Source organism: Oncorhynchus keta, chromosome 20 (assembly GCF_023373465.1).
Source record: "Oncorhynchus keta strain PuntledgeMale-10-30-2019 chromosome 20, Oket_V2, whole genome shotgun sequence".
NCBI classification, from domain to species: Eukaryota; Metazoa; Chordata; class Actinopteri; order Salmoniformes; family Salmonidae; genus Oncorhynchus; species Oncorhynchus keta.
The window spans coordinates 10,654,954-10,678,340 of record NC_068440.1 but is presented as its reverse complement, the minus strand read 5'-3'; the positions used below and the strand labels follow the sequence as shown (position 1 = coordinate 10,678,340).

Genomic DNA, 23,387 nt, shown 5'->3' with positions numbered 1-23,387 from the left:
AACAGCGTTCTTACATAGGTATTCCTCTTGTCCAGATGGGTGTGATTGTGATTGCGTCGTCTGTGGACCTATTGGGGCGGTAATCAAATTGGAGTGGGTCGAGGGTGTCAGGTAGGGTGGAGGTGATATGATCCTTGTCTAGTTTCTCGAAGCACTTCATGATGACGGAAGTGAGTGCTACGGGGGGATAGTCGATTAGCTCAGTTACCTTAGCTTTCTTGGGAAGAGGAAAAATGGTGGCCCTCTTGAAGCATGTGGGAACAGCAGACTGGGATAGGGATTGATTGAATATGTCCGTAAACACACCAGCCAGCTGGTCTGGGCATGCTCTGAGGATGCGGCTAGGGACGCCGTCTGGGCTGGCAGCCTTGCGAGGGTTAACACATTTAAATGTTTTACTCATGTTGGCAGCGGTGAAGCAGAGCACACAGGTTTTGGCATTGTATTGTCCTCAAAGTGAGGAAAGAAGTTTTTTCATTTGTCTGTGAGCAATACATCGGTGTCCTCGACGGGGATGGTTTTCTTTTTGTAATCCGTGATTGACTGTAGACCCTGCCACATACAACTTGTGTCTGAGCCGTTGAATTGCAACTCTACATTGCCTCTATACTGAAGCTTAGCTTGTTTAATTTCCTTACGGAGGGAATAGCTACACTGTTCATGTATGTTTCTGGTCGCCTTGCCATGATTAAATGCAGTGGTTTGCGCATTCAGTTTTGCGTGAATGCTGCCATCAATCCATGATTTCTGGTTGGGGAAGGTTTAAATAGTCACCGTGGGTACAACATCACTGATGCACTTGCTATTAAACTCGCTCACCGAATCAGTGTATACATCAACGCTGCTGACTGAGTCTATGTGGAACATATCCCAGTCCACGTGATTGAAGCAATCTTGAAGCGTGGAATCAGATTGGACGGACCAGCGTTGAACAGACCTGAGCACAGGCGTTTCCTGTTTTAGGTTCTGTCTATAGGCTGGGAGCAACAAACTGGAGTCGTGGTCAGATTTGCCGAAAGGAGGGCGTGTCACGTTCTGACCTTAGTTCCTTTGTTATGTGTTTGTTTTTAGGTTGGTCAGGGCGTGAGTTGGGGTGGGTAGTCTATGTTCTTTTTTCTATGTGTTTGGCCTAGTATGGTTCTCAATCAGAGGCAGGTGTCGTTTGCTGTCTCTGATTGAGAATCATACTTAGGTAGCCTTTTCCCACCTGTGTTTTGTGGGTGATTGTTTTCTGTTTTGTGTCTTCACTAGACAGGACTGTTTCGTTGTCGTTTCGTACTTTCACTTTGTTGTTTTGTTATTCAGTGTTCAGTTGATTTTTAAATGTGGACACATAGCACGCTGCGCATTGGTCCGATCTTGACTACTCTTCCTCAGATGATGAGGACAATCGTTACAGAATCACCCACCAACCAAGGACCAAGCAGCGTGGTATCTGGCAGCAGTGATCTCCGGATTCATTTACATGGGAGGAGATTTTGGACGGAAAAGGACCCTGGAAACAGGCTGGGGAATATCGCCACCCCAAGGCAGAGCTGGAGGCAGCGAAAGCTGAGTGGCGGCGATATGAGGAGTTAGCACGGCAGCGCGACAAGCACGGGAGGCAGCCCCAAAAATGGCACACGGGGTGGCACACGGGGAGTGTGGCAGAGGCTGGTTGGAGACCTGAGCCCACTCCTCGTGCTTACTGTAAGAAGCGCAGTACTGGTCAGGCACCGTGTTATGCGGTCAATTGCACGGTGTCGCCAGTATGTGCTCATAGCCCGGTGGGCTATAGGCCAGCCCCCCGCAAGTGCCAAGCAATAGTGGGCATCCAGCCAGGGCGTGTTGTGCCAGCCCAGTGTGTTTGGTCTCCAGTACGCCGTTTCGGCTGCCGGAACCTCCCTTCACTGCGGCGCTGCCGGAATCTGCCGTCCATTCGGCAAGGGTCCACAGTCCGAGGTCGGCGGCGCCACTTAAGTGGGCCGAGACTATGGTGGAGTGGGGTCCACGTCCCGCGCCAGAGCTGCCACCGAGGACAAACGCCCTCCCAGACCCTCCCCTATAGAATCAGGTTTGGCTGCCAGAGTCCTCACCTTTGGGGGTGTACTGTCACGTTCTGACCTTAGTGCCTTTGTTATGTCTTTGTTTTTGGTTGGCCAGGACGTGAGTTGGGGTGGGTAGTCTAGTATGGTCCTCAATCAGAGGCAGGTGTCGTTCGTTGTCTCTGATTGAGAATCTAAGTTAGGTAGCCTTTTCTCACCTGTGTTTTGTGGGTGATTGTTTTCTGTTTTGTGTCTTCACGAGACAGGACTGTTCCATTCTTTCACTTTGTTGTTTTGTTATACAATGTTCAGTTGATTTATTAAATATTAACATGGACACATACCACGCTGCGCATTTGTCCGATCATGACTACTCTTCCGCAGATGATGAGGAGAATTGTTACAGGGCGAGGGAGGGCTTTGTATACGTCCCGGAATTTAGAGTAGCAATGATCCAGAATGCTGCCAGCACGGGTCACGCATTCGATATGATGATAAAATTTATGGAGCATTGTTTTCAGATTAGTTTTGTTAAAATCCCCAGCTGCAATAAATGCAGCCTCAGGATATGTGGTTTCCAGTGTACATAGATTCCAAATGAAGTTCTTTCAGGGTCATCGAGGTGTCTGCATGGGGGGGATAGACAATGCTGTGATTATTATCGAAGAGAATTCTCTTAGTTGATAATGCGATCGGCATTTGATTGTAAGGAATTATAGGTCAGCTGAACAAAAGGACTTGAGTTCCTGTATGTTGTTATGAACACACCACAACTCGTTAATCATAAGGCATACACCTCCGCCCTTCTTCTTAGCAGAGAGATGTTTATTTCTGTCGGCGCAATGTTTGAAGAAACTGGGTGACTGTACCGACTCTGATTACTACCCCGAGTGAGCCATGTTTCTGTGAAACAGAGAATGTTACCATCTCTGATGTCTCTCGGGAAGGCATCCCTTGCTCAAATTTTGTCTACCTCGTTGTCAAGAGACTGGACATTGGCGAGTAGTAATTCAGAATTCGGGAATTCATGTAAACCCAAAAAGTAGGTATCTTGGCACATACACCTGACATGGGGTTAATCCGCCTACACATTTCTGTACTGAATGAAATACTGTATTACCACTACTTTTTAAAAACCACGTCGACGTTTATTTCACAAACAACTCAACCCAAACATTCAACCTGTTAGATTCTGAGTTAAACTTGGAACATTGTTATAATCAGAAGTTAATGGTTATCTGTAGGAGCCAGATGGCTTTGGAATGTGTAGGGGAGACGGGTGGAGATCTTAGAACCTAACAATGTCACTGACGGAGAGAGGGTAATGTATAATGTTTACATTATGTCAGGATATGTTACTGTTAGCCATCAGGGATCTTATGGGAGGGATTCTCTGGGAGGAGAAGACACAGTCTGGTATCAATCACCATGACACCCTTGTGTTGGGGAGGAGTAAGCACTATGGGTAGAGGTCAGGTCAGATGAAGTGAGGAAGAACAGATATCACTAAGGTTCTATCAAGCAACAGAGATGCATTGGCTGTTTAGATGTGGAGGAGGAGACTCATCCTAGGAGAAAGGGTTAAGTATCAGTGCTTGTTTGAAATGTCGTTGTCTGAATGCAGTTGTATTGACCCTTTGGGAAGAATTAAACTTGGTTAAGCTTTTCTAGTGTCCGTTGAGTTATTTACTCTGAGAAGTAGAACCTAACAAACCCAGTCACAATCACTTTTTTTTGTATTTTAATAATTTTCTGCATCTTCTAACACAGGTTTAACACCTAACAAACACATCTATTTATTTTTTATTTTTTTGACCCCTTTTACTCTCCAATTTCATGATATCCAATATCCAGTCTTGTCCCATCGCTGGTACTCCCCTACGGACTCGGAAGAGGTTAAGGTCGAGAGCCATGCATCCTCTGAAACACGAACCCGCCGAGCTTCTTGACACACTGCTCGTGTCACCGGAAGCCAGCAGTACCAATATGTTGGAGGAAACACTGTACAGCTGGCGACTGAAGCCAGCGTGCATGCGCCCGACCACCACAAGGAGTCGCTAGAGCGCGATGGGACAAGGACATCCCAGCTGGCCAAACTCTCCCCTAACCAAGACGACGCTGGGCCAATTGTGAGTCACCTCATGGATCTCCCGGTCAAGGCCGTCTGCGACACAGCCCAGATCTGAAGTGACGCCTCTAGCAGTGATCAGAACCTTAGACCGTTACACCGGGAGGCCACTTTGTACCTTTTTAAAACACTTTTTTACATAGGTCAGTCCTTGTAGTTACCTCATACCCAAGCAATAATGCCTTGCATTACGCCTGGGAAGAAAATTCTTCAGTTTGCTCAACTTTCCATTGGCTCAGTCATTGGCTCAACTTGTCTCATAGCCATTGGTTTCAACTTCCCAAAAGGAAAACATTTAGACTTTATTTGCTGACACAGCTACAATGATGCACTTTCATGACAGGTTTAGGAACTCATATTAAAGTTTCTAGAGATCCCAACTGATGTATAGAACAATCTTAAAGTGATCTTCTTTGGTTTAGAGACAAGCATAATGAAACCTCTAACACATTAAATTAATTTGACTTAGTGAAAATCTGTTGTTGGACCTTATTTGCTTATCTCTTTTTCCATGTGGTTTCTTTCTTCATAGACTCCATGAAAGGATGACCGCTTCCTAATTATTTGTCAAATGATTCATTTTGTGTATGGTTTCCTCAAAATAAAGGTGGCTCAACTTACCCCTTTGGCTCAAATGACCCCACTCTCCCTTATACAGATTTTGAATAAATATGGGGTTCAAATCATCATTGGTCATCTGAGTTTAGATATAAGCCTCTGCTCTGATTCAAACAAGAGGAATTAAGTTATCATTATATCTAATGGATGTTGAAAGGATAATTCTGTCCTACCTGGTACAAGATGAGTAGGGCTCCCACCACACAAGAAGTAGATTCTTTTAGGATTTATTGTATCCATCTATAATATTAATACAGTTGTCTATGTAATAATACTGATTGTATATTCATCAGATTTGAAAGAAGCAACATGAATTTCTGGACAACTCCAAGAGCCAGTAAGTAACCCTCCTGCAGGTGCAATAAGCCCTCGAGCCCATTAGAGGACAGCATTGATTTATTTTTCACAGCTATGCCTCTACTAATAGGATAACCTGTTACAGTAATGGCATATACTGTAACTGGATTTACAAGTTCATCAATGTCAAGAATAATGTCTGCATATCTAGTCTCACAATGCAAGCAGGTGATACATGCTCGCCTCATTTCCTGCCTGAGAGAGCTGTCTTTCTGACAGCTGTTTCCTTCTGTGTATAAAACGTTGTGGTCTGAAGTTGAACAAAACAGATGACTCATAATAAGTCATCAAGACTGATAGATATAGACTATATTTTGGCCCGTAAGTCCTTAATTTTAGATATTCACTTTTAAATGGTGTACATCTAAGACAGTTATAGGAGACATATAGCTTGTAAAGGGGTAGGGAACACCATTAGAGTTCACTTGCTTTGTGATTCTGTTTCTCCTGTGGAAAGTGTTATGGTTCATGGCCAATTATTGCCTCATTCTACTACCATTGCACAACACCCACTAAGTACTACTGCTGAAATACTACAAACTTGTTTATAACATGTTGTTTACACATACTCTTGCACTGATATCCCCACAACCACATTGTGCGATCTTAACACACTCATAAAATAGCAAATATAATCTTTGTAGTCAATAACAAAGCTTTTTCTGGTTCTGACCTTATCTCCTAAATTGGTTCATCTGTGAAACAGCACAGTTAAAAATATATGGCAAATAGAAATCAAACTGGATGGACATCAGAAATAGATGAGAGAGGTTGAGGGTAGAGGAAGGACAGGACTAAAATCAAACAAAATATAACTATTATAAAGTAGTATATAGTATGTATAACCTGGAAGTAGAGGCCTAAGTGTTATTGTTCCCAGGTTTACTCCAATTAGGGGAGGGGTGGTAGGGTTAGAAATTAATAAAGGAAAATATATATGAAATATATATATGCGTTTGTGTGTATGTATACGTATGTAGTTGATGTCGGAAGTTTACATACACTTAGGTTGGAGTCTTTAAAACTCCACTCCACAAATTTCTTGCTATCAAACTATAGTTTTGGCAAGTCGGTTCGGACATCTACTTTGTGCATGACACAAGTAATTTTTCCAACAATAGTTTACATACAGATTATTTCACTGTATCACAATTCCAGTGGGTCAGAAGTTGACATACACTAAGTTGACTGTGCCTTTAAACAGCTTGGAAAATTCCAGAATATGATGCCATGGCTTTAGAAGCTTCTGATAGGCTAATTGACATAATTTGAGTCAATTGGAGGTGTACCTGTGGATGTATTTTAAGGCCTATCTTCAAATGCAGTGCCTCTTTGCTTGACATTATTTTGAAAAAAATCAGCCAAGTCCTCACAAAAACTATTGTAGACCTCCACAAGTCTGGTTCATCCTTGGGAGCAATTTCCAAAGGTACCATGTTCATCTGTACACACAATAGTATGCAAGTATGAACACCATGGGACCACGCAGCCGTCATACCACTCTGTCTCCTAGAGATGAATGTACTTTGGTGCGAAAAGTGAAAATCAATCCCAGAACAACAGCAAACAACCGTGTGAAGATGCTGGAGGAAACCGGTACAAAAGTATCTATAACCACAGTAAAAACGAGTCCTATATCGACAATAACCTGAAAGGCCGCTCGGCAAGGGAGAAGCCACTGCTCCAAAACCGCCATAAAAGCCAGACTACGGTTTGCAACTGCACGTGGGGACAAAGATTGTACTTTTTGGAGAAATGACCTCTGGTCTGATGAAGCAAAAATAGCACTGTTTGGCCATAATGATCATTGTTATGTTTGGAGGAAAAAAGGGGAGGCTTGCAAGCCGAAGAACACCATCCCAACCGTGAAGCACGGGGTGTCATGTTCATTGTAATGAGGAGACCAAGGCATACATTGTTCTTTCAATGAAGAAAGAACACTGAACAAACTAACAAAACGAACTGTGAAGCTAATACGGATAGTGCAGACAGGCAACTAAACATAGAATAAGAACCCACAAATACCCTAGACAAAATGGCTACCTAAATATGGTCCCTCTGATTGGGAACCAATGCAGGCCACCATAGACATACAGTGCCACCTACACGCACCAGCCCTCCGGTGGCAGCCCCCTGCACCAGGCTTCCTGTGCGTGTCCAGAGCCCAGTACTCCCTGTTTCTCCTCCTCGCACTCGCCCTGAGGTGCGTGTCCTCGGCCCAGTACCACCAGTGCCGGCACCACACATCAGGCCTATAGTGCCTTCCTCCTCTCCAGCGCAGCTGGAGTCTCCCGCCTGTCCGGCGCTGCCAGAGCTCCCGCCCCTCAGTCCAGAGGCGCCACAGCCCCTCAGTCCAGAGGCGCCAGAGCCCTTCAGTCCAGAGGCACCAGAGCCCCACAGTCCAGAGGCGCCAGAGCCCTCAGTCCAGAGGCGCCAGAGCCCCTCAGTCCAGAGGCGCCAGAGCCCTCATTCCAGAGGCGCCAGAGCCCTCAGTCCAGAGGCGCCAGAGACCCTCAGTCCAGAGGCGACAGAGCCCCTCAGTCCAGAGGCGCCAGAGCTCCTCAGTCCAGAGGCACCAGAGCTCCTCAGTCCAGCGTTGCCGGAGCTGCCGTCTGCCCAGCGCCATCAGAGTCTCCCGTCTGTCCTGAGCCGCCAGTGCCGCCAGTCTGCAAGGAGCCGCCAGTGGCGCCAGTCTGCAAGGAGCCGCCAGTGGCGCCAGTCTGCAAGGAGCCGCCAGTGCCACCAGTCTGCAAGGAGCCGCCAGTGCCGCCAGTCTGCAAGGAGCCGCCAGTGCCGCCAGTCTGCCAGGAGCCGCCAGTGCCGCCAGTCAGCCAGGATCCGCCAGTTCCGCCAGTCAGCCATGATCTGCCAGGGCCGCCATTCTGCCATGATCTGTCAGGGCCGCCATTCAGCCAGGATCTGCCAGAGCCGCCAGTCAGCTAGGATCTGCCAGAGTCGTCAGTCTGTCCCGAGTTGCCCTCTGTCCCGAGCTGCCTCTCTGTCCCGAGCTGCCCTCAGTCCAGTGGGTTCATTTAGAAGGGTCGTCGTGGTTAGGAGGCCACGGAAGCGGACAATGGGGCGGACTAAGACTATGGTGAAGTGGGGGCCACGTCCAGCACCAGAGCCGCCACCGCGGACAGATGCCCACCCAGACCCTCCCCCAATGCATGTAAATGTTCTGCCAAGGGGCTTCAGCACAGAAAAAAGCATCATTTGATAACGAAGAGGAGAAAAAAATTGTATTCCTCTTGTGCATTGCTCATTCCCCTTTGTCTGCACATGAAGTTTAAATTGATTTGAACATGTTCGGATCGTACACAAGGAGACTACGTGAGTGTCACGTTCTGACCTTTATTTCCTTTGTTTTGTATTTATTTAGTATGGTCAGGGCGTGAGTTGGGTGGGCAGTCTATGTTTCATTTTCTATGATTTGGGATTTCTATGTTTCGGCCAAGTATGGTTCTCAATCAGAGGCAGGTGTCATTATTTGTCTCTGATTGAGAATCATACTTCGGTAGCCTGGGTTGCACTGTTTGTTTGTGGGTGATTGTCTATGTTAGTGGCTTGTGTTCAGCACAGGTCTCATTTGTAGCTTCACGGTCCTCATTGGTTTATTGTTTTTGTTACTCTTTTGTATAGTGTTGCAGTGTTCAGTGTTCTCTTGATTAAAATTCACCTTCCGGTTACTAGTCCAATGCTCTAACCACTAGGCTACCACTAGGCTACGCTGCCCACCCAGAATATAATATGTTTCTAAACACATCTACATTATTGTGGATGCTACCATGATTAGGGATAATCCTGAATGAATCGTGAATAATGAGGAGTGAGAAAGTTAAAGAGGTATAAATATCATACACCCCAGAAATGCTAACCTCCCCTGTTATTGTAATGTTGGGAGGTTAGCATGTCTTGCGCTTATGATAATTGTGTGTCTGCAACGTTCTCACTCATCATTATTGACGATTAATTAGTAGTCACTGGGTGAATTGGTACACCAGCCAAAGTGTAACTAATAACTTCACAATGCTCAAAGGGATATTTCATGTCTGCTTTTTTTTACCCATCTACCAATAGGTGCCCTTCTTTGTGAGGCATTGGAAAACCTCCCTGGTCTTTGTGGTTTAATCTGTGTTTGAAGTTCACTGCTCGATTGGGGGACCTTACAGATAATAGGGAGGAGGACAGAGGTCAGAGACCTGGCAGTGTGGTACCAGGACAACAACCTCTCTCTCAATGTGAGTAAGGCAAAGGAGCATATTGTGGACTACAGGAAATGGCGGGCCGAACAGGCCCCCTATTAACATCGACGGGACTGAAGTGGAGCGGGTCGAGAGTTTCAAGTTCCTTGGTGTCCACATCATCAACAAACTATCATGATCCAAACACACCAAGACAGATGTGAAGAGGGCACGACAACACGTTTTCCCCCTCAAGAGACTGAAAATATTTGACATGGGTCCCCAGATCCTCAAGAAGTTCTAGAGCTCTGCCATCGAGAGCATCCTGACCGTAAGGCGCTACAGAGGGTAGTGTGTATGGACCAGTAAATCACTGGGGCCAAGCTTCCTGACATCCAGGACCTATAAACTAGGCGGTGTCACAGAAAGGCCCAGTCATAGACTCGCTGTTTACTATCTATGCATAGTCACTTTACAAATGACCTTGACTATCCCGCACATTGACTCGGTGCCGGTACCCCCTGTATATAGCCTCGTTATTGTTATGTACATTTCATTTGATTTTAGTTAGTTTATTTAGTAAATATTTCATCAACTTTATTTCTTGAACTGCATTGTTGGTTAAGAGCTTTTAAGTAAGCATTTCACTATAAGTTCTACTACACCTGTTGTATTCGGCGCATGTGACAAATCAAATTTGATTTGATAATTGTATGTGTAGGGTACAGAGATGAGGTAGTCATTGAAACATCATGTTAAACACCATTATTGCACACACGGAACTTATTATCTGACTTCTGTGATAGAAAAATTATACATTTACACGATTTGTTTGATATTGAGTATACACGGGTATACACGGGTTGGAGCGAGCGGTCGCATCGCACTTCGCTCCGCAGGTAGAATAACTTTTTAATTACATTTCATTATAGTACAACGGTTGATTTGTCTAATCTTAGCAATTTCTTCTTAGCTAGCTACATAGCCGTCCTTGTATCAGAGATAATTGCATAATTATCGTATTTCGTCGCCCTAACGTAGCCTTCACTGCTATTCGCCCAGCAGCTAGCAAACGCTAGCGAAGCCCACAGATTAGCATCACTGTAGTGCTATTCACTCAACTGAACGACTTGATTAGTTTAGTGTTAGCTAGCTACATAGCTGTCTTTGTTTCCAAGATAATTGTGTAGTTTAGAGTGTGTAGTCTTGGAGTGATTATCTTAATTTACCGAGGTTCGCTAGCCAGCTATTTGTCGTCCTTAACGTAGGAGACTCTGCTAGCTAGCCAACAGCTAACAGCTAACAGCTAGCCAACGTCTACTGAATCGAATTCAACAACCCGGTCGCAGTCACAGGTAGTATCACATTTTCATTTCATTTCATTACAGTACAACGGTTTGATTTGTTTGATTGTAGCTAGCTACTTAGCTAGCTACATAGCCGTCTTTGTTTCAAAGATAATTGTGTAGTCTAGAGCGATTTTCTAGGTTAGCTAGCCAGCTATTGTCGTTCTTTTAACGCAACGTAACGTAAACAACACTGCTAGCTAGCCAGCTAGCCCCCGAATAGTAGCACTGTAGAAACTATTACACTCAACGGAACGACTTGATTAGTGTAGTGTCAACAACGCAGCTACTGCCAGCTAGCCTACTTCAGCAGTACTGTATCATTTTAATCATTTTAGTCAATAAGATTCTTGCTACGTAAGCTTAACTTTCTGAACATTCGAGACGTGTAGTCCACTTGTCATTCCAATCTCCTTGCATTAGCGTAGCCTCTTCTGTAGCCTGTCAACTATGTGTCTGTCTATCCCTGTTCTCTCCTCTCTGCACAGACCATACAAACGCTCCACACCGCGTGGCCACGGCCACCCTAATCTGGTGGTCCCAGCGCGTACGACCCACGTGGAGTTCCAGGTCTCCGGTAGCCTCTGGAACTGCCGATCTGCGGCCAACAAGGCAGAGTTCATCTCAGCCTATGCCTCCCTCCAGTCCCTCGACTTCTTGGCACTGACGGAAACATGGATCACCACAGATAACACTGCCACTCCTACTGCTCTCTCCTCGTCCGCCCACATGTTCTCGCACACCCCGAGAGCTTCTGATCAGCGGGGTGGTGGCACCGGGATCCTCATCTCTCCCAAGTGGTCTTTCTCTCTTTCTCCCCTTACCCATCTGTCTATCGCCTCCTTTGAATTCCATGCTGTCACAGTTACCAGCCCTTTCAAGCTTAACATCCTTATCATTTATCGCCCTCCAGGTTCCCTTGGAGAGTTCATCAATGAGCTTGATGCCTTGATAAGCTCCTTTCCTGAGGACGGCTCACCTCTCACAGTTCTGGGCGACTTTAACCTCCCCACGTCTACCTTTGACTCATTCCTCTCTGCCTCCTTCTTTCCACTCCTCTCCTCTTTGACCTCACCCTCTCACCTTCCCCCTACTCACAAGGCAGGCAATACGCTTGACCTCATCTTTACTAGATGCTGTTCTTCCACTAACCTCATTGCAACTCCCTCCAAGTCTCCGACCACTACCTTGTATCCTTTTCCCTCTCGCTCTCATCCAACACTTCCCACACTGCCCCTACTCGGATGGTATCGCGCCGTCCCAACCTTCGCTCTCTCTCCCCCGCTACTCTCTCCTCTTCCATCCTATCATCTCTTCCCTCTGCTCAAACCTTCTCCAACCTATCTCCTGATTCTGCCTCCTCAACCCTCCTCTCCTCCCTTTCTGCATCCTTTGACTCTCTATGTCCCCTATCCTCCAGGCCGGCTCGGTCCTCCCCTCCCGCTCCGTGGCTCGACGACTCATTGCGAGCTCACAGAACAGGGCTCCGGGCAGCCGAGCGGAAATGGAGGAAAACTCGCCTCCCTGCGGACCTGGCATCCTTTCACTCCCTCCTCTCTACATTTTCCTCCTCTGTCTCTGCTGCTAAAGCCACTTTCTACCATTCTAAATTCCAAGCATCTGCCTCTAACCCTAGGAAGCTCTTTGCCACCTTCTCCTCCCTCCTGAATCCCCCGCCCCCCTCCTCCCTCTCTGCAGATGACTTCGTCAACCATTTTGAAAAGAAGGTCGACGACATCCGATCCTCGTTTGCTAAGTCAAACGACACCGCTGGTTCTGCTCACACTGCCCTACCCTATGCAATGACCTCTTTCTCCCCTCTCTCTCCAGATGAAATCTCGCGTCTTGTGACGGCCGGCCGCCCAACAACCTGCCCGCTTGACCCTATCCCCTCCTCTCTTCTCCAGACCATTTCCGGAGACCTTCTCCCTTACCTCACCTCGCTCATCAACTCATCTCTGACCGCTGGCTACGTCCCTTCCGTCTTCAAGAGAGCGAGAGTTGCACCCCTTCTGAAAAAACCTACACTCGATCCCTCCGATGTCAACAACTACAGACCAGTATCCCTTCTCTCTTTTCTCTCCAAAACTCTTGAGCGTGCCGTCCTTGGCCACCTCTACCGCTATCTCTCTCAGAATGACCTTCTTGATCCAAATCAGTCAGGTTTCAAGACTAGTCATTCAACTGAGACTGCTCTTCTCTGTATCACGGAGGCGCTCCGCACTGCTAAAGCTAACTCTCTCTCCTCTGCTCTCATCCTTCTAGACCTATCGGCTGCCTTCGATACTGTGAACCATCAGATCCTCCTCTCCACCCTCTCCGAGTTGGGCATCTCCGGCGCGCCCACGCTTGGATTGCGTCCTACCTGACAGGTCGCTCCTACCAGGTGGCGTGGCGAGAATCTGTCTCCTCACCACGCGCTCTCACCACTGGTGTCCCCCAGGGCTCTGTTCTAGGCCCTCTCTTATTCTCGCTATACACCAAGTCACTTGGCTCTGTCATAACCTCACATGGTCTCTCCTATCATTGCTATGCAGACGACACACAATTAATCTTCTCCTTTCCCCCTTCTGATGACCAGGTGGCGAATCGCATCTCTGCATGTCTGGCAGACATATCAGTGTGGATGACGGATCACCACCTCAAGCTGAACCTCAGCAAGACGGAGCTCCTCTTCCTCCCGGGGAAGGACTGCCCGTTCCATGATCTCGCCATCACGGTTGACAACTCCATTGTGTCCTCCTCCCAGAGCGCTAAGAACCTTGGCGTGATCCTGGACAACACCCTGTCGTTCTCAACTAACATCAAGGCGGTGTCCCGTTCCTGTAGGTTCATGCTCTACAACATCCGCAGAGTACGACCCTGCCTCACACAGGAAGCGGCGCAGGTCCTAATCCAGGCACTTGTCATCTCCCGTCTTGATTACTGCAACTCGCTGTTGGCTGGGCTCCCTGCCTGTGCCATTAAACCCCTACAACTCATCCAGAACGCCGCAGCCCGTCTGGTGTTCAACCTTCCCAAGTTCTCTCACGTCACCCCGCTCCTCCGCTCTCTCCACTGGCTTCCAGTTGAAGCTCGCATCCGCTACAAGACCATGGTGCTTGCCTACGGAGCTGTGAGGGGAACGGCACCTCAGTACCTCCAGGCTCTGATCAGGCCCTACACTCAAACAAGGGCACTGCGTTCATCCACCTCTGGCCTGCTCGCCTCCCTACCACTGAGGAAGTACAGTTCCCGCTCAGCCCAGTCAAAACTGTTCGCTGCTCTGGCCCCCCAATGGTGGAACAAACTCCCTCACGACGCCAGGACAGCGGAGTCAATCACCACCTTCCGGAGACACCTGAAACCCCACCTCTTCAAGGAATACCTAGGATAGGGTAAGTAATCCTTCTCACCCCCCTAAAAAGATTTAGATGCACTATTGTAAAGTGGCTGTTCCACTGGATGTCATAAGGTGTATGCACCAATTTGTAAGTCGCTCTGGATAAGAGCGTCTGCTAAATGACTTAAATGTAAATGTAAATATTAATAGTTACCAATTAACACTTAACAAATAGGAGGATATTTCTGTTCTGTTAGTGTCTGTGTTTTTATTGTCTCCACTCTAGTTCCCTGCAGCTAATCTGGGCGTATGGTCACTGGAGATGGCTTGAGCTGACAAATGAGTGCGTGGCCATGCACGCCTCCAACTCAATCATCAAGTTTGCAGACGACACTACAGTGGCAGGCTTGATTACCAACAATGACGAGATGGCCTACAGGGAGGAGTTGAGGGCCCTCTGAGTGTGGTGTCAGGAAAATAACCTCACACTTAACGTCAACAAAACAAACGAGACGATCGTGGACTTCAGGAAACAGCAGAGTGAGCACCCCCCTATCCACATCGACGGGACCGTAGTGGAGAAAGTTTTAAGTTCCTCGGCGTATACATCACGAACAAACTGAACTGGTCCACCCACATAGACAGCGTGATGAAGAAGGCGCAACAGTGCCTCTTCAACCTCTGGAGGCTGAAGAAATTCGACTTGTCAACGAAAACACAAACAAACTTTTACAGATGCGCAATCGAGAGCATCCTGTCGGACTGTATCACCGCTTGGTACGGAAACTGCTCCTCCCACAGCCGTAATGCTCTCCAGAGGGTAGTGAGGTCTGCACAACATATCACTGGGGGCAAACTACCTGCTCTCCAGGACACCTACACCACTCGATGTAACAGAAGGCCAAACAGATCATCAAGGCCATCAGACTGTTAACTTCTCTAGGGTAGGGGCAGCATTCGGAATTTTGTATGAAAAACGTGCCCAAATTAAACTGCCTGCTACTCAGCCATAAAAGCCAGAATATGCATATAATTAGTAGATTTGGATAGAAAACATTCTGAAGTTTCTAAAACTGTTTGAATGATGTCTGTGAGTATAACAGAACGCATATGGCAGGCAAAAACCTGAGAAGAAAAATCCAACCAGGAAGTGGGAAATCTGGGGTTTGTAGTTTTTCAAGTCATTGCCTATCGAATATACAGTGTCTATGGGGTCATATTGCACTTCCTAAGGCTTCCACTAGATGTCAACAGTCTTTGATGCTTCTACTGTGAAGGAGGGGGAATGGGAGCTGAATGAGTCAGACTGTTACGTTCTGACCATAGTTCTTGTGTGTTTTCCTTGTTTCAGTGTTGGTCAGGACGTGAGCTGGATGGGCATTCTATGTTGTGTGTCTAGTTTGTCTGTTTCTGTGGTTGGCCTGATATGGTTCTCAAACAGAGGCAGGTGTTAGTCATTGTCTCTGATTGGGAACCATATTTAGGTAGCTTGTTTTGTGTTGGGGTTTGTGGGTGATTATTTCCGTGTCTGTGTTTGTTTCAACACACAGGACTGTTTTCGATTTTCACATTTATTGTTTTGTATATTTGTAGTGTTTTCTCGGTATTCGTCTTTATTAAAGATGTTTAATCCTAACCACGCTGCGTTTTGGTCCGCCTCTCCTTCCCAGGAAGAAAGCCGTTACACAGACATCTGCCAGTGTGGCATGAGCTGATCACGCACGTTCTCGTGAGAGTTAGCTTGCGCTCCACTGCATTTCTACAGACAAAGGAATTCTCCAGTTGAAACATTATTGAAGATTTATGTTAAAAACATCCTAAAGATTGATTCTATACATCGTTGATATGTTTCTACGGACTGTAACGGAACGTTTTGACTTTTCGGCTGCTTGCGCCTCATGAATTTGGATTACTGGGCTAAATACGAGAACAAAAAGGAGGTATTTGGACATAAATGATCGAACGCTAGCGTCCCACATTCCCTAGTGAGGTTAAGCAGCCATCACTAACATTGAGTGGCTGCTGCCAACATACTGACTCAAATCTCGAGCCACTTAAATAATAAAAAATTGGATGTAATAAATGTATCACTGGTCACTTTAAACAATGCCACTTTATATAATGTTTACATACCCTACATTACTCATCTCATATGTATATACTGTACTATACCATCTACTGCATCTTGCCAAAGCCGCACGGCCATCGCTCATCCATATAATTACATGTATATATTCTTATTCATTCCTTTACACTTGTGTGTGTATAAGGTAGTTGTTTTGAAATTGTTAGATTACTTTTTAAATATTACTGCACGGTCAGAACTAGAAGCACAAGCATTTCGCTACACTCGCATTAACATCTGCTAAGCATGTGTTTGTGACCAATAAAATGTGCTTTGATTTGATTTGACATGATGTAAAATTAGTTTGAGATTGACAGATATTGTTTAAATGCAAAATACTTTATTTTGTGTTTGGGATCCTCAGCTCAGTTTGGGACCCTTAATCCAGGCTGGACAGGAGGAAGTCAACCTGCATTTCTAGAATCTCCATCACCTGCCACGAGAGCCTCTGTGGGCTTTCATAGATGGACTCATCGAGGTTGAAGATGGAGTCCAACCACGCCTTCATCTGATCCTGACGACAACAGACACATCATCAACAAATAGTTAATGACCAGCTACAAAGATAAGGATGACAAACCATCACACACAGTTTGAGAGAGAGAGAGAATAAATAAATAAATATGCACCTTAATGAGGAGGTAGAAGTTCCCAGCAGACTCTGTCCAGGCTCCTCCAGGAGGGCGAATCCTCATCATCACTTCCATGAGCAGATAATAGAAGGTACCAGGCCTCTGGAGTAGGAACAGGGGACATGAGTGAGTGTCTACAGACCTGGTATGGCTACAGTGTGGATGGGGTAGATAAACAACAGGATGTTTACATTATTAGGGTCACTTACAGATGTTGGAAGAGATGTTTTTCCTTCAAGAAGGCTCAGTAGAACGAATTCATAAAATACATCTGTGAAATTGATGTGGTTTATCTGAAGTCAAACAAATAACATAATTACATATTTTTAATTGACAAGCACTTTAGAAAGTCTCATTGAGGAGATGTTGGATGAACAGACGGTGCCTGCAGCTAACGCTCAAGCTTGCATGTAAACCTACTCCTACAAGAGCCATCTCCAGCTCTAGTTGCTCCCTGTTTGCTGGCTCATTAATGAAGTTCACCAGGATGTCGTAGGCCTGCTGAAACTGCCTCACATCCTCAAAACAAAACAATCATACAATTCCTTAGAACTTGGATCATAAACTCAAAGCTTCAGGTCTGTAATTCAGAGGGCCTCTGATTGTTTGGCTTGTAAGACATTGGAACTTTTCAACTAAACCTTATGAATCACTATTGCCTAAATGTAAGTAACTGGGCAAAGACTGGTTGAATCAACTTTGTTTCCTTGTCATTTCAACAACAACAATGTAATGTGATGATGTTGAATCAAAATGGAAAACTGATTGGAATTGAAAAAAGTCATCAACGTATTTCTTTCACCAAACTTTTAACCTAAGTCCAATGACCTGGTAGATTTTATTTGATTGAATTCACATTAGTTGACAACTCAACCAATTGTAACTAAAAACGACACGCTGAAATGACATCTGTGCCCAGTGGGAACTATATATCTGGTCTGATGAATGTTGTACAATTATTTGAATGGTTACCTGCTGGTTGAGCTCGGACAGTCCACTCAACACCATCCTCCCAGCGTGAGTGAGGTAATTAAGGGAGGTACTGTCTGAGGATGTCAGAGCCTGTGAGAACAAGACAGTACATTTAGAAATGGTACAGAAATGTACATAAAATGAAATTCAAAAGGTGGTAAATTCACACTTTCTCACCTCCATAGCACATCGGATACCGGCCAGCCTCAGAGAGAAGTTGCTTGTCCCTTGGTTTCCAAAGTAACTCCTGTAAATAGAAATGTTTAGTAGCAAATGTGCAACATAAGAAGCTAAAGCATACATTAATGCCATGAGATGAAGATATCCTTTTATGTTAGTCTATGTTACAACTGCAGGATTTAGAAAAACCATACTAATGTAGGATCTTAATTTGATCACTCGTTTGTTGCTGAGACACTTGTAGTGTATTTTAGTTTTAAAAAGTCTTTTAAAGTTTGTAATTACAGACTTGATTTGCCCTAACGAAAAATCTATCAACCCCTACAAAAATGTACATTTTAATCCACATAATAACAAATATTTCCTATGCCAAGAGTGTGCCAAAAGTGTGCAAAGCTGTTGTCAAGGCAAAGGGTGACTATTTGAAGAATCTCAAACATAAAATATATTTTGATTCCATGTGTTCTTTCATAGTTTTGATGTCTTCACTATTATTCTACAACGTAGAAAAGAGTAAAAATAAAGAAAACCCTTGACTGAGTAGGTGTTTGAAAACTTTTGAACGGTAGTGTATATAAAGTGTTTCAACTCTATATCTGAAATGCTAATGGTGTCTTCTTTTTTAAGACTATATCCATGTGTGTGAGATGTATACTTTTGTTTCAAGGTATATTTGTTTAAGACTACTAAGAAACACTGTGTGTGACAGTCACACCCTGACCATAGAGAGCCTTTTTATTCTCTTTTTTGGTTAGGTTGGGGTGTGACTAGGTTGGGGTGTGTTTTTTTCTATGTTGGCCTGGTATGGTTCCCTATCAGAGGCAGCTGTTTATCATTGTCTCTGATTTGGAATCATATTTAGGCAGCCATTTCCCCTCTGTGTTTTGTGGGATCTTGTTTTTGTGTTGTTGCCTTTGAGCACTCCAGATCATAACGTTTAGTTTATTCTTTATTGTTTTTGTGCGGTTCCTTCAAATAAAAGATGTCGAACCGATTTCACGCTGCGCTTTGGTACGAGTGTTCTTATGACGATCCTGACAGTGACCCTGATTTAGCCCACTGCAGTAAAAGGTTATTAAGGTCCTACATCTGTATAACTACAATATAGGGGCAGATCAATTTGTAAGTCGCTCTGGATAAGAGCGTCTGCTAAATGACTTAAATGTAAATGTAAATTATTTCAAAGCAAATGTTTTTACTATAGATGAACACATGAAAGCAAACTCACCACAGCTGGGGCACATCTGCAACATTATGTTGCTCCTCCACAAACTCCTAAAACAGACATCACATTAACATCAACTCTGGGCTCCCAAGGTAAGTCAGTTAAGAATATGTTCTTAACTAACTTACCTAGACAAGTAAATAAAAATAAATACTAAACTGCATTTCACCTGCAACTGAAGAGGACAAAACATTCAGTGACACCATAACAATACTTCCATCCTGACCTAAAAACTTGACAAACCTGTTGAAACCAAAACACTGTGCTTGGAACACAATGACACTGAGACACATACCTATACACACAAGTACAAATGTCAGGAAAACAAATAAAAAGGGTTATTGACTGTAGAAAGAGTTTTACCTGAGGAGTGCTGTCAGGGGTCTGGTCCTGGGTAAAGTGGTAAGGTGGAGGGGAAGGGAACGGGGGAGGCGGAGGGGAGGTGGAGAATCCTGGGGGAACTGCTGAGAGGAGCCAGAGGACGGCTCATGAGGGGTGGTGATAATGTCAGAGGTAGAGAACTGATACGTCATCATGTCATCCCCCTCTCCTGGAACCCTCCACTGTGGTGGAGATATCCACCTGCTATTTAACAAACAACACCGTCAGCCCAACCACAATGTTGAAAACCCTCAACCAAACACTGAAATAAATCCTACCACAGAGAAACAACGAGGCATACCTGGGCGTCCTCATAATAGGTGAACTCTGACCTCCTCTTGACGAGGCAAGACCTGAGTCCATGGATCCTTCTACCAAGGAACTAAAAATTAGGATAGAAATTTAAATGTATCATTTCATTTTGTCAACATTTATTTAAATAGGTAAATGGACATTTGCCACTTTCCATTTTCTTTTATGAGTGTTTGACTGTACCTTAATACCAGTCACCTCCTTGTTGGTGAGGACCACCTGGACATTACCCTTTCAAAGAGGCACATGGCAAAATTACATTTCATTCAGGAAATATAAGTAGCCCTATATTTTGTACATCATTTGACACAAAACAGGTGCATTTGAGATGAAAGATCAGTTGAGAATCTCTCACCCATGGGTCCAGGATTTTTTCCTGAATGACTCTGCTCCACCACAGCTGTTTCTCCACTCCCTCACAATGCACAGGTGATGCATGTCCTCTTCATTTTGCTATAAGGAAAAACAGCTTCAGTCTGCACACCTCTCTGTATATTTTAGATTTCTATATCATTTGGCAGGTGATCACCACTGGCAGTGATATAGAGCCCACATGATGTTCGTACAACAACTTTCCTCTAGGTTTCAATTAGGACCAGACATACAAAAGAAACCCAAGAGACAAATGGGAGTTAAAACACACAGGTGTGTTCATAAATGTTAAGAATATGTCTGAAGTACCTGCACTCGTCCATAACGGATTATCCAGGTATGGAAATGAAACGAACCCCAGTTCCCAACCAGCTGCATCTTCTCAAAGGGAAAACCAGAGTCTTCACTATTTGGCTGCAAAACAAAGACATCCCCTAATTGTAGAGCTTTCTCTGTGATTATTAATAAACAGACCAAGGGATTAAATCCAGACAGGGCTGCTGCCCAACCTCCTCATCCATATACTAAGGAACAAGACAGGATCAATTTATGAGTCAGTTTGAATGATTGACTGGTAGCGTATAGGAGTGACCGACTGGTATATGGAGGATCTCAAAAGGAGACCACTGCATTATAGATTCTGAAAGGGTTGGCAGTTGAACTACACAGGTCTGTGTTCAAATGTTAAGGAAACATCTGAAGTATCTACACATGAATGGCTACCTGTTCAGTTTGAGAAGTCAGTTCCTCCCACACCATCCTCCCTACAGGAGTGAAACAGATGAAAATCGGCTGCTCCATCATGAAAATCTGTGAGAAAATAAGAAACAGCTTTAAAGACGTCAAAGTATTAATCTACCATAGTGGATACTGAAGGTAATTATCCCTATTAGATCACATGAGCATTGGTTAATTTTCTGCATGGTTACCTGTGTATTTAATACTGACAGCTCTCTCACCAGCGCGTTCCCAGTATGGGTAAGGTAATACGTTGGCTGCAGTTTGACAGGCTATAACAAAAGGGAATATGTTTACAGAAATGCATTTCCATATGTTTTTTTCTTCTTCAGAGAACGTTATGTTTACTCACGGCGCTTGAAACCCACTGAGGTCCAGACCAAGAGATTACAGTCAGACCGGGCTGCTGCTGAACCTCCTCATCCACATACTAAGGAACAAGACAGGATCAATTTAAGAGTCCACTTGAATGATAGACTGGTAGCCTAAAGGAGTGACAGATGTTTAGGGAGGATCGCAAGTGGTGGCCACTAGATGCTAAAAGATTTGGCAGTTGAACTACACAGGTCTGTGTTCTAAGGTTGAGGAAACATCTGAGGTACCTGCATATGAATGGCTACCTGTTCAGTTTGAGAAGACAGTTCCTCCCACACCAACCTCCCTACAGGAGTGAAACAGGAGAAAATAGGCTGCTCCATCATGAAAATCTGTGAGAAAATGAGGGAAAGGACAACAAAGTATTTCACGACCATAGTGGATACTGAAGGTAATCATGCCTATTAGATAAGATGATCTCTGTCCAATAATCTGCATGGTTACCTGTGTGTTTAACACTGCCAGCTCTCTCACTATCATCCTCCCAGCAAGGGTAAGGTAATAAGTCAGCTGCAGTTGTAAAAACATGGAATATGTTTACAGAAATGTATTCCCATATTGTTCTTCAGAAAACGTCATGTGTGTGTTTAAGTTACATAAACCAGTCTATAGACCAGAGTGAAGACAAGAGAGTATCAGTACTGTTGGACTTACAGAGCTGGGAACCCACAGAGGTCCAGACCAAGGGACTAAAGCCAGACAGGGACGCTGCCCAACCTCCTCATCCACAAACTAAGGAATAAATCAGGATCCATTTTCAAGTCAGTAAAATTACAGTTTGAATGTCAGATTGTTATTGAACCAGTCCTGATAATGAAGCAGTATTGTTATAGCCTGGGTGCCAGGTAGTTTCAGCTCTCTGACAACTCCTATGGGATTGTCATGCAAATATCATTTTGCCACGATGGAATTGGCAAGAGAGCAGAAACCGACCGGTACCCAGACTATTGATAGGCCTACAGTATTCTTACCTGAACAAGGACTGCGTCCTCCTGGTCCAGGGTGGGATCATGATCTTCATTTATAAACAATAAAGGATTCTTTTCTCTAAGTTGAAGAAATACTACAAGACACCAAACATCTGTCCATGTAGTTAGGCTGATCTTATAATTGAATTGTGTTTATATTGTATGATATCACATTGTATTTATGTGTCTGCATAATGTACCAATATCTTCAATTAAACCTAAAGAAAAGGTTTGGTTTCAGAGGAGCATGTTCGTTTGTTGTTGTTAATAGAGGAATTACTAGCCATCATCATGTCATCAAATCACTCCTAAATGGCACCCTATTCCCTATTTATAGCACTACTATTAACCAGAGCCTTTTGACCATATAACTATGGGCCCTGGTAAAAAAAAAAATAGGGAATAGGGTATAGGGTGCCATTTTAGACAACGCCTGAATATAGTTTCAGTCCGGACTATATACAGCATGTCAAAAAGTAAGGAGGACCACGGAACTCTTCATATCATTCATTAAAATGCCTTCATTTGTATGTCATGTTCAAGGGAAACAATGTTTAAAAACTTTCCATTGAACATTGGTCCTCCTTTCTTTTAGACGGCCAATTTACCCCTTTTACCAAAGAGCACCTTCTGTCTACCAAAAGCTACTATTGTGTACCTTTGCAGCGCTTCCCTCCTAATTTTTTTTTCTACACGTTTATACAGTCAGTATTGCTATTTAGACATTGTAAAATATGTAAATGTACCCTCTTCAAACGTGACAACACGGTCCACGATCTCCAAGGTGGCCGGTTCATCCTCACCGACGCCGTAATATTTGTTATAAAAGTAGACTGCCGAACCCGTCCCGATCACCAGGCCAGCTGCACACAGAAGCGGCCGCTCGCGGAGCAATCTCAGCGTGGTCGCTTTCAAAAAATTACTGAACGTAGGCTTACTCATTATCGCCCTTCATGCTGCTGTGTTTTGACCGAGTTCAAGACCATATGACACTTTCTTAGAATTAAAGGGTTTTATAGGGAACCATTAATACGTCAAATTATTCCATTCGGAATGGTTGGCAATGTCACAATGGGAGGAACATGTTTACCAAACTGATTAAAAAACACTCAACAGTTACATCAATTGAAT

At 44.6% G+C, this 23,387-nt stretch overlaps 1 long non-coding RNA gene across 1 annotated transcript; it reads right to left on the bottom strand.

Annotated features, from left to right (window-relative positions):
* Positions 1-19,673: 19,673 nt before the first annotated feature.
* Positions 19,674-20,196, bottom strand: LOC127909857 (uncharacterized). Its single transcript, XR_008072616.1, has 4 exons — positions 20,159-20,196; positions 19,987-20,034; positions 19,793-19,873; positions 19,674-19,695 (listed from the first exon to the last, which is right to left on the bottom strand). It is a non-coding gene; the product is annotated as an uncharacterized LOC127909857 (long non-coding RNA).
* Between the last annotated feature and the right edge of the window lie 3,191 nt (positions 20,197-23,387).